Source organism: Sus scrofa, chromosome 3 (assembly GCF_054392235.1).
Source record: "Sus scrofa isolate SSC_HxYL_T2T_F1_AM1 chromosome 3, Sscrofa_HxYL_maternal_Yorkshire_Landrace_v2.0, whole genome shotgun sequence".
In the NCBI taxonomy this organism is placed as follows: Eukaryota; Metazoa; Chordata; class Mammalia; order Artiodactyla; family Suidae; genus Sus; species Sus scrofa.
In genome coordinates, this window is record NC_139385.1 from 122,402,451 (window position 1) to 122,414,164 (window position 11,714).

At 43.0% G+C, this 11,714-nt stretch overlaps 1 protein-coding gene across 10 annotated transcripts in view; it reads right to left on the reverse strand.

The window, feature by feature from the left end:
• CLIP4 (CAP-Gly domain containing linker protein family member 4) overlaps positions 1-11,247 on the reverse strand; it is an 83,204-nt gene extending 71,957 nt beyond the window's left edge. For 4 of the 10 annotated variants that reach the window (XR_014842344.1, XM_085019707.1, XM_085019702.1 and 1 more), the window contains exons 1-2: positions 10,966-11,247; positions 2,724-2,757 (exon numbers count right to left, since the gene is read on the reverse strand). The gene's annotated coding sequence lies outside the window, so the exon portion shown is untranslated. Of the gene's footprint in view, positions 1-2,723; positions 2,758-3,755; positions 3,922-10,965 lie in introns of all 10 variants that reach the window. The other 6 variants (XR_014842347.1, XR_014842343.1, XM_085019706.1 and 3 more) reach the window with 3 other exon arrangements.
• Between the last annotated feature and the right edge of the window lie 467 nt (positions 11,248-11,714).

An 11,714-nucleotide genomic window follows, 5' to 3' on the forward strand; every position in this document is an offset into this window, starting at 1 on the left:
TTTATTGCTGATTTAAATTATCCTTCTGAGATACCACTGTTAGTTGGTGGCAGGGTGTGGTGAGCTGAGTTGTTCTTCACTATAGTCAAAGTCTCTGTTAGAACCCGCCAGTCCACTGGCTTTTTCTGCTACACCCATACATCATACAGCACATTGGCAAATTCCCAGTATACCAAGCCATCAGGAAGAGAAACTCCCACTCACCTGGTTGCCTTTACTCAAAAATCTGAAGTTATTCCCCAGACCATCATCAAGAATGCAAGTCATGCTTCTTGGAATACCCCATAGCTTATGCAATCCTCAAACCAAGAGTCGGACTGGGCGATGATATGGGGCCAGAACTTGGAACATGAACCATCCATTGGGGTAGGAAGGCACATGGAGAAATGGCCCAGATGCAGCTGCTGAGATTCAATTTTTTTTTTTTTTTTTTTTTTTTGTCTTTTTGCCATTCCTTGGTCCGCTCCCGTGGCACATGGAGGTTCCCAGGCTAGGGGTTGAATCGGAGCTGTAGCTTCCGGCCTACACCAGAGCCACAGCAACGTGGGATCTGAGCCGTGTCTGCAACCCACACCACAGCTCACGGCAATGCCGGATTGTTAACCCACTGAGCAAGGGCAAGGATCGATCCCGCAACTTCATGGTTCCTAGTCGGATTTGTTAACCACTGCGCCACGACGGAAACTCCTGAGATTCAATTTTATCTGAAGGCAAAACAAGGCTGCTGAACAATGTAGCAATAAACCAGAGACCCAGGAGGTGACTGACCAGTGCAGAGCTGGAGGCATTACTGCCTGACTGCTGTATGATTCCCACCTATGGGATCTCACTTATCTTCACTTTACCAATAAAGAAACCAACTCCAGGAGGCTGTGGAACTTGCTCAGTGTACTCTGGAAGCAAAATCAAATTCAAACACAAGTCTGTCTAATATGAAGGCCTATGTGGATCCACTATTTTGCATTATCTACACAGGGTGTCCTTTGGGGCATTCAAGACATAGAAATGTTGCATTGAGGAGTTCCTGTTGTGGCACAGCAGAAACAAATCCGACTAGGAACCGTGAGGTTGGGGGTTCAATCCCTGGCCTTGCTCAGCGGGTTAAGGATCCAGCATTGCCATGAGCTGTTGTGTAGGCTGCAAACTCTACTCAGATCCAGCACTGCTGTGGCTTGGCATAGGCTGGCAGCTGTAGCCCTGATTCGACCCCCTGCCTGGGAACCTCCATATGCCACGAGTGTGGCCCTAAAAAGCAAAGAAAGGAAGGAAAGGAAAGAAAGGAAAGGAAAGGAAGAGAGAGAGAGAGAAAGAAAGAAAGAAAGAAAGAAAGAAAGAAAGAGGAAAGGAAAGAAGGAAAGAAGGAAGATAGAAAGAAAGAAAGAAGGAAGGAAGGAAGGAAGGAAGGAAGAAATGCTGCATTGAGCAGCAGGCATCATTGAGAAATTCAGAACAATGATCAGAAGGTCAGCATCAGGAAGGGCTCTCAGTGGCTAACAGGACCCAATCCATGAGAAGAGAGTTAGGGGAAATAATCAAAAGACAGTGTCACTGCTCTTACATGGACTAGGGCATTGAGTAGGATATGACTCACCAGGGGAGAGGTGGAGACAAGGGCTCATTTCCAAAAAGTGAGTGTACAAGAGACGTCCAGCTGTTAGAGCTGGGGTGCCAGATCAGAGCCCAACAACAGAGGTAATTAAACAGACTATCAGAGCACTGGGTAGAATCCCTAAAATCTTATCATGTGTATAAGTAGTATGATCAATAGCATAAAAACCCCAACAGAATCAACTACTGGAAATTATAGGTGAGTACAACAAGGTTGCCAAGTACAAGATTGATTTCTAAAAAGCCATCATTTCCTCCTTATCAGCAGTAAGGAACCAAGAAATAAAATAGACAGTAAGAGACCATTCATGGTATCAGTAAAACTCTAAAGCATAGTATCTAAAGATTAACCTAACAACTTGTAAGAACTTTCTGGAGAAAATTTTAAAGTTCTATTTAAAGACATAAAAGAAGATCAGATAAATGAAGGTATATTATGTATAGGATGCCTTGACATTGTAAAAATGTCCATTTAATCTCTAAATGTTACACCAACCCTCAATGTTATGCCAACCCAAACTTCAGCAAGAACTCAAATTTTAAGGAACTTCAATAAAGTTACAAAATGGAAAAATAAAAGCGTAAATAGTTAAGTCAATTTTGAAAAGCAAGAGCCGAGAGAGGAAACCTACCCTGCCAGATATTATGTCACTACTACATAGTGATAAAAATAGCATGCTAGTAGTACGGGAGCAAACAGAATAGTCACAAAGAATAGAACACTCAGAAGCAGACCCATGGAGGAGTTCCCATTGTGGTTCAGCAGGTTAAGAACTTGACCTAGTATCTGTAAGGATGCAGGTTTCATCTCTGGCCTTGCTCAGTGGGTTAAGTATCCAGCATTGCCAAGAGCTGTGGCATAGATCACAGATGTGGCTCTGATCCGCTGTTGCTGTGGCTGCGGCATAGACCTCAGCTGCAGCTCCTATTCAACCCCTAGCCCAGGAGCTTCCACATGCTGCAGGTGCAGCCCAAAAAGCAGACCCATGGAATTTTAATAAATGTTAATGTGGGGCTACAAATCAAGGGGGAAAATATAAATTATTTAGAGGATGGTTTGGGGGAAGCTAGCTTAGTTTAGGAAGAAAAAATAAAGTTGAATGCCCCATGCTTACCATATTCAAAGTGAACTCCAGATGGCTTCAGGACCTACATTTGAAAAGAAAATGTAGGAGAAAATTTTTATGAATACGGAGTAGAGATGTCCTTCATAAAACAAGACCACAAGAGTACAAACCTTAAAATACTGGGATTTGACTATTTTACAGTGAAATTTTCTCTTCACTGAAGACAACCATGGGAAAAGGTAACAGACAGCTGACAAATTAAGAGAGAGCAGATGTTCAAAAGCAGCTAGGGATTCATATCCAAAATATGTAAGTAATTTTGCAAGTTAACAAAAAAGTAAAAAAAAAAATCTAATATAAAAGGAGAAAAAGGTAGGAAAAGCAATTTGCTGAAGGGAACCCCAAATGACAAGCCAACATAAAAGTGGTGCTCAAACTCTCTAGTAATGAGAGAATGGAAGGACAGTTTAATACTGCCTATGGCCACTGGTGTGCTGGTATATCTTTTAAAAAAAAAATTGGGGGAAGAGGGGAGGGTCCTGGTTGTGTTTGCCAGTTTCTACGGTATGGGTACTCTCACCCCCTACTGATTTCAAGTTACCAGTGTGAGGTCGCGGAACAAGAAATTGGGAAGAAGTGTGCTCTGTCAGCTCTCATGAATCAACTCCAACACAGCACGGCTTTACCCATAGCCTGACAAAAGTCAGAAAGATAATCCCCAGGGCTGGCAAAGATATGGGGAAATGGGAATCCTCATGCATTGCTGGTGGGAATTTAAAATGCGAAATATATTCTGGAGAGCAGGCTGGTAATATTTAGTGAAAAAAATATCAGCCTGCTTTATAACTCAGCAATCACCTTTGTAGATATACCTCAGAGAAACTCTTGCAATGGTCCTATAGGAATCTTCTTCATGAGGCTTCCAGGAAGCCAATTTCTCATTGACTAGGTGATCTCATCCATGGCTCTAAATACTACCTCTATTTTCATGAACCCCAAATTTCTAAGCCCAACCCAGAGCTTTTAGACATATATCCAACTGTCTACTCAACATCAAAATCTAGAGCATAAAATAGGCACCTTGAAACAGTACCCTTCCCCGTAAGCTTCCCAGGTCAGTAAATAGCATTTCTAGTCTTCTGTTGGCTCATAGAGTTATCTTTCTCTTCTTTCACATTCCTGGATTCCACAAACCAAAATATCCTTCTTCATTCTTTTTTTTTTTTTTTTTTGCCTTGCTGGTGGACTGCAAAAGTTCAAACCAGGGATCAAATGTAAGCTACAGCAGTGACCTGAGCCCCAGCAGGGACAATATCGAGTCCTTAACCATGAGGCTACCAGGGAACTCATCCTTCCTCATTCTTTTTTTTTTAAAGGTCATGACACAATGTATTGATAAAGAAATTTATCAATACCGCTGAAATCCTACAAATCAATAGCCACCGGAGATCTCGGGAACTTCCTACAGATGCAGCTTGGGCTTGCCATCCTCTAGCCTATCTCCTTTTCTTTCTCAGGATTTCCAGTGGGGACTGCCTGCTGAAACAGAGCACAAACAGAAGACCTCACAGGACTTCTTGAATCTGAGTCTGTGCGTCTCACTCCTGGCTGCACATACAAATCCCCTGGATATCTTTCCCAAGGTACCTAAACCCTAAAGGCTAATTCTAATTCGAACTGGTCTCATTTAGATTCATTCTATTCTCTAAGTTTGGTCTCTCTTTTGTTAGCTGGCTTCCCAAAAGACATTAACAAGTGAATTTTTCAAAACCACCCTTTTTTCAGTGTGGGGCACTGCTTCCCCCAGCTCTCCCAACACCACGTGACATAACTACTTTTAAGAGTCTTCTTAACAGGCCCATATAAAAGGAGAAGGAACAAAGGGAATGTTTCATGACATCAGACTCAAAAGGACCGCTGTTGTACAAGAGCTAAGGTTTTTCATAATTTGGAGCCATCAAGACACCTCCAGAAACTGTCAAAAGCACACAAAAACAGCATGGGGCCAGTCTACATTAGGATGTTGGGTCTAATGCCATGCACCCCCCCCATTGAAAATGACTCTGATCAAGCCTCTGGATAGAACTATCATTCTATTAAAAAAAAATGTGAGGCATAAAGGACTATCATAAACAGCACCAGAAGGATGCAGTCGGCCAAATCCAAAGTGTGGGAACGTCTACAGAGCAAATAGCCCAATTCCAAAAAATTAGCTGGTATAGATCAAAGGAGACATAAGAGCTATCTCTATAACCTATCATGTGTAAACCTTGTTTGAATCTGGACTCAAACAAAGAAATGTGAAAAAACAAAACAAAAACCTCTTGAGACACCTGGGAGAAAGTTAATCCAAATTGGATATTAAATAATATCAAGAAATTTTTGTTGATTTTGTTAGGTATGATTATGACATGATTTTGTTTTTATTAAAAATCTTTATCTGTTAGCAATTCATACTAAAGTATTTATGATAAAATGTTCAATATCTGGGATTTGCTTTAAAATGCTCCATTGTTGTTGTTGTTGTTTTCTCTTTTTAGGGCTACACCCGCAGCATATGGAGGTTCCCAGGCTAGGAGTCTAATCAGAGTTGTAGCCACTGGCCTACACCACAGCCATAGCAATGCCAGGTCTGAGCCGTGTCTGTGACCTACACCACAGCTCACAGCAACACCGGATCCTTAACCCACTGAGTGAGGCCAGAGATCAAACCTGCAACATCATGGTTACTAGTCAGATTCATTTCTGCTGCACCACAACAGGAACTCCCTAAAATGCTCCATTTTTTAAAAAGTGTGTGGTGGTAGGGATAGAAGATGAGAGAATGACAAAATATTGTTAATTATTACAGCTGAGCAATCTTTCTCCTTCTGTGTAAATTTGAAATTTTTTTTCCATTTCCTTAATAGATTTTTTAAAGAAGAAGTTCCAAGAGCACCCGTTGTGACTTAGCAGGTTAAGAACCTGACTAGTGGAGTTCCCTTTGAGGCACAGTGGAAATGAATCTGATTAGTACCCATGAAGATGCGGGTTTGATCCCTGGCCTTGCTCATTGGGTTGGGAATCCAGTGTTGCCATGAGCTGTGGTGTAGGCCGGCATAGATAGCTCTGATTTGCAATTTGACCCCTAGCCTGAGAACCTCCATATGTCAAGAGTGTGGCTTGATGAAGCAAAAAAAAAGAACCCAACTAGTATCCATAAGGATGCAGGTTCAACCCCTGGCCTCGCTCAGCAGGTTAAGGATCTGGTGTTGCCACAGGCTATAGTGTAGATCACAGATGCAGCCCAAATCTGGCATTGCTGTGGCTGTGGTGAAGGCCTGCTGCTGCAGCTCCAATTTGACCCCTAGCCTGGTAACTTCCACATGCCACAGGTGTGGCTTTAAAAAGTATAAATAAATAAATGAGCTCCCGGAGGGCAGGAGTTTTAGTCTGCTTCTGTCACTGTTATTTCCTCAGTACCTAAAACAGAATCTGGCACATAGTACAAATTTAATAAATATTTGGTGATTGAATTGGCCTGGTTCTTTAAGATTTCGGTCTCAGTAAAGATAGACTATTATGTCCAAGGAATTTAGCACAGAAGCTGCCTTTGTATCTCGTGCATGCACACACTCGAAAGTGGGAGGCATTCATGTATCACTACAGCTCCATCAAGTTGTCTTTCCAGCAGCTGTTTACAAAACCAACACAGTTTCATCCTTGTTCACTGTAAATCATCAGCTGCTTTAATAACATCTTGATTAGGGGTTGAGAGAATGTCAGACCCACTGGAGCTTCTCAAGAGTGGGAAGAGAGCAGGCTGCACCTTGTCAGCAACGGATCAAGTGACTCAGCTAACAAAGAAAGCCACTGACAGACCCATTAGCTGATTCCGAGTCATGAGAAAGCCTCCTTTGTGACAAAAACAGCATTGATGATAAGATTGGCTCCAACATTCCACATTTAACCATATTTGCAACAGCAGGAACAGTTAAAGTAAAACTAAATGTGAACTGTGTTTTTAGACTCACATGGGGCTCAACCCAAGAAGTTACAGTCTGTCTGTTCAAGGCCCATCAAAATGTGTTAGGCAATACCTTCATCATCAGCAAGATAATCTCAACCATAACCCTTAAAAAGGCAACCAAAAGGAGTTCCCGTCGTGGCGCAGTGGTTAACGAATCTGACTAGGAACCATGAGGTTGCAGGTTCGGTCCCTGCCCTTGCTCAGTGGGTTAACGATCTGGCGTTGCCGTGAGCTATGGTGTAGGTTGCAGACGCGGCTCAGATCCTGCGTTGCTATGGCTCTGGCGTAGGCTGGTGGCTACGGCTCCAATTCGACCCCTAGCCTGGGAACCTCCATGTGCCACGGGAGCGGCCCAAGAAATAGCAAAAAAAGACAATAAATAAATAAATAAATAAATAAATAAGGCAACCAAAGGAGTTCTCGTGGGGCTCAGCGGGTTAAGGATCTGGTGTTGTCACTGCAGTGGCCCATGAGCTGCGGTGTAGGTCACAGATACGGCTCAGATTTGGCATGGCTGTGGCTGTGGTCTAGGCCAGCAGCTGCAGCTCTGATTCGACCCCTAGCCCAAGAACTTCCACATGCCACAAGAGTAGCCATAAAAAGAATAAAGATAAAAATAAAGATAAAAAGCCTGAAACAAAAGCATATTTAAAAATTCAAGCCTTTTGAAGTGAAAGTTAGCACCTAAAAATGAAGTTACCTTGAGAGTTATAGCATTTATAGATGCAATTTCAACAGAGTTTTTGTTTTGTTTTGTTTTTTGCTTTTCAGGGCCATACCTGCAACATATGGAAATTCCCAGGCTAGGGGTGGAATCTGAGCTTCAGCTGCCGGACGACGCCACAGCCGCAGCACCTCAGGTTCTGAGCTGCATCTGCAACCTACTATCACAGCTCCATCCGCGACCCACTGATTGAGGCCAGGGATGGAACCCACATTCTCATGGACACTAGTCGGATTCGTTTCCACTGCATCAAAGCAGGAACTCTCTTTCAATAGATTTTTTTAAACAGCAAATGATTTTTACAAACGATTTCTCCACAGACAGCTTAGTTTGTATATTTAATGTTGCTCAATAATGACCTGCATTCAAAATGAGCTTGAGACAAGTTATACAGATGCCCTTAGGGGATAGAAACCTACTGTTTCTGCCTTTCTGATCAGGTCTCACCAATCACTTAGTAGCATAATGATAACACCTGCAAATCATCATTTTAACTACTTGATTATTACATAATAATGAAACAACATATTAAATTTTTGGATATGTGCCCATTGCACAAAAGCTGTCCCAGCAAAAAACAAAACCAAAAGCACCAGCTCCTGGGATTCCTTGGGTGCTGTCCATCCAGGAAGGTGCTGATGTGTTTGCTGCCCACCACATGGCACTCCACTCTTCTCGGCACCATAGTTTCTATTTCTCCAGCCTCACCCATGCCCTAATTCAGACTTCAATGCAAGGAGTCTCTCAAGTTTCGGCTTGTCAGCTACAGATGTGTGTAGAAAAAAGCTACATTTTCCTTTTTTTTTTTTTTTTTTTTTTTTTTTTTGTCTTTTTGCCATTTCTTGGGCCGCTCCTGCGGCATATGGAGGTTCCCGGGCTAGGGGTCTAGTCGGAGCCGTAGCCTCAGGCCTATACCAGAGCCACAGCAACGCGGGATCCAAGCTGCATCTTCGACCTACACCACAGCTCGTGGCAACACTGGATCCTTAACCCACTGAGCAAGGCCAGGGATCGTACCTGCAACCTCATGGTTCCTAGTCAGATTCGTTAACTACTTTGCCATGATGGGAACTCCAAAAAAAAAAAAAGCTACATTTTCACCAGTGTAGAGGCATTGGTGCTAAAAACAGTAGCCTAGCATCTTTGCAAAGATTGGCCAGAGACATCATGGACACTGTACTTGTACTGCAAAGGCTGCTGGCCTTGACATGCTCAGGTCTCAGCTCTACCTGAGACTGGTGACCCCCAAGCACATGTGTCCACAGGGTCCTCAGCTCCTGCAATCCAAAGAGGCCCAAGAAAAGAGGTGTGGCCTGTGAGGGGAGCTCCTGGTGCTCATTTGCCAAGCATGTACTAAGTAATTCTAAGTATCATAGGTACCATTAGATACTGCCCTATCCTTAGGGAAATGATAGCCTAACTGAATGGAAAAAAAACCTAAATGCCCAAGAAAATAAGAAGTAGGATAGAATCCTAGGCTTTGAAGACAGACACGTAGGGTTTGCCTGGAACCAAGAGGGTTCCCAGGATATGGGACTTTTAGTTTTAAAACCAAAACAGTGCCAGGGTTAGTGGAACAAGTCTGTCACCCCACAGACCAATAGAAGTTTAAATTTAATTAGCTTTGGGATCTTGAAAAAATAAAACAACCTCAAAGACTCAGCTTCCTCATTTATAAAGTGGGTATCAAAGTAGGATCTACTTTATCACATATTTCTTCTAAGAATCTGATGTTACTGTAGGAAAAGAACTAAACACTGTGCCTAATAGTGAATAACTGATCAATGTGTTAATTCTATGTGTATAAAATCAATAATGCAAGATAGCATATAATGACTGAGGAACATGTTTGTGAAATGAACAAACAAAAAAAATGGATAAGCGATAACTGGATCATTAAGAAAAGTTTCCATAATGGTAGAGTCAACAGATAAAATGCTGATTGCGGAGTTCCCCTCGTGGCGCAGTGGTTAACGAATCCAACTAAGAACCATGAGGTTGCGGGTTTGATCCCTGCCCTTGCTCAGTGGGTTAACGATCCGGCGTTGCCGTGAGCTGTGGTGTAGGTCGTAGACTCGGCTTGGATCCCGTGTTGCTGTGGCTCTGGCATAGGCCAGTGGCTACAGCTCCAATTGGACCCCTAGCCTGGGAACCTCCATATGCCACGGGAGTGGCCCTCAAAAAGGCAAAAAGACAAAAAAAAAAAAATGCTGATTGCCCGATTCAGTTTGATTTTTAGATAAACAAGTAATCTTTTTAGTATAAGCACATACTGTGTTTTTAAAAATTATTTTTTATTCATCATCTGACATTCAAATTTAATCGGATAGCTGGGTACCTTATTTGCTTAAAATGGCAACTCTCCATAGAGGAGCTAGAACTTAAATTGTTCTTTAGAGAAAGAGGGAAGAAAAAGATGTCAGGCCGACAGATAAACATGAGCAGCAGTAGACCAAAGACAGGAGCAAAGCATGGGATGCTCTTGAAGTTTTTAGAGCAAACACTTTGAGATCCAGGCTAAAAAGCCTAGATTTGATGCAGAATATATAGGAGAGTTAGAGGTAAGGTGCTGGGGTCCTAGAATGGGGTGGGAATCAAAAGGAAGCGATGCTTCCCAGAAAGAATCCATGAGACTCTATGAAAGAAAAAGAATAGATTCAATATTTTGAACCCCGGTCACCATGAGAGGGACTATATAGCCAAGGAGATTGAGAATCTGGCCATCCTGACAGTAAGGTGGCCTGAACTCAGCTGCTGGCTGCAGGAACTGGGAGAAGGTCTTGGATATGGAGACACATTACGAAGGAAGCCAGTGTTTGTGGAGAAGGCAGCGACTCAAGTTCTGAATGTGAATATGTACTTTCGCCATGAAAACATTTTTGAATCCCTGCAGTGTCATTATTGGTGACCTGAAAAAGCAATCACATGTAACTCTAAAGAGGCCTCCTGAAATAAGTTAACTCAGACCAAGAAAAAAAAACAAAAAACAAACAAACAAACAATCAAACAAAAACAGGGTATTTAATGCCCTCTTTGCTTGTCCCTTAGCAGTAAGAAGACAGTGGCTGGAGAGGAGGGAAGGATAAATAGATGAAGCATGGGGACTTTTGGGGGGGGGTAAAAATTATTCTTTGTGCTATTATAATGGTGAATACATTGCCTCATGCATTTGTCAAAGCCCACAGACTGAACAACACAAAGAATGAACTCTAATGCAAACTATGGACTTTAGTTAAAAAGAATGCATCAATACCGGTTTATCAGTTGTAAAAAGGAAAACAAAAAAGTGGGTGGGGAGGCATCTTTAGTACTCCAGATTTTTCGCACTGAGCTGACTTTTTGATTTTTGACGCTGTTATATAGGAAAGGATGCATTTCTGTAAAACATGCCCAAATTGTTCCCCCCCCCACCCCATATATGTCCAATTACTGAAACTCATGTTAGTTTGTCTACAATAATAGTATGTTTGTCCAGGTTGCTCACCTGTGCCTTAACAGAAATGAGATTTCACCAGCAGCCTAGGTGGGCCCGAGATTCATTTCATGATGAAACTTACCCAAACATGTCACGGTCGTCTCATCTTCTCAATGTCACCCAGAAAAAAAAATTTCAATTTCTCATGGGTCTCCCTCGGCAAGAGCACAAATTGTTTGTGTTGGTTGGGAGTGTATGGAAATAGGTGCTTTCATAATGGGCTCCTTTGGGCCCATGTGCAGATTCCAATTAGAGGAAGCCCGCGTGGTGGTGGCAGGCTCTGACTTGCCTCCCCGTGGTGGAGTCCTCCTTTGGGTGCACCAGCCTGCTCCCCTGCAGGCAGCAAATACATAATAATGACATTGCCTGTGGTGCTATGGATACCAGATTTAAAGGGCCAGAGGCCACTAACTATGACCCTCATCCTACCTCTTAGGCAGCCAGCAGCAATGGCAGAGGATGAGAAATCATGAATGGGGCCTGGCCCGTCCCTTCATAGCAAGGAAGAAGCCTGGGAAGCCGAAGAGACTCTTTTCAGAGGAGATGGGTGAATCGGTACCCAACTCACTCTTCCCCTCCCTCCAAGTTCCCGCCAGTGCCTCTCAAGGAAGCCAGCCCTGTGGTCCTGCCCCCAGGGCATCAAGAAGGGTGGAGAGGCTTGGCAGGGGGGCTGAAGGAAGCAAACAAAAGATATTCAGAACAACTTGCACTTTCAGACTTCCCCTTTTATAATCATAGGAGTACTGTCTGCACTGGACCCCCTAGAACTTCAATACAATGTCCTTATTCCACCAGCAAGCATTAGCTCTGCTTTCTAATATGCAGAGAACC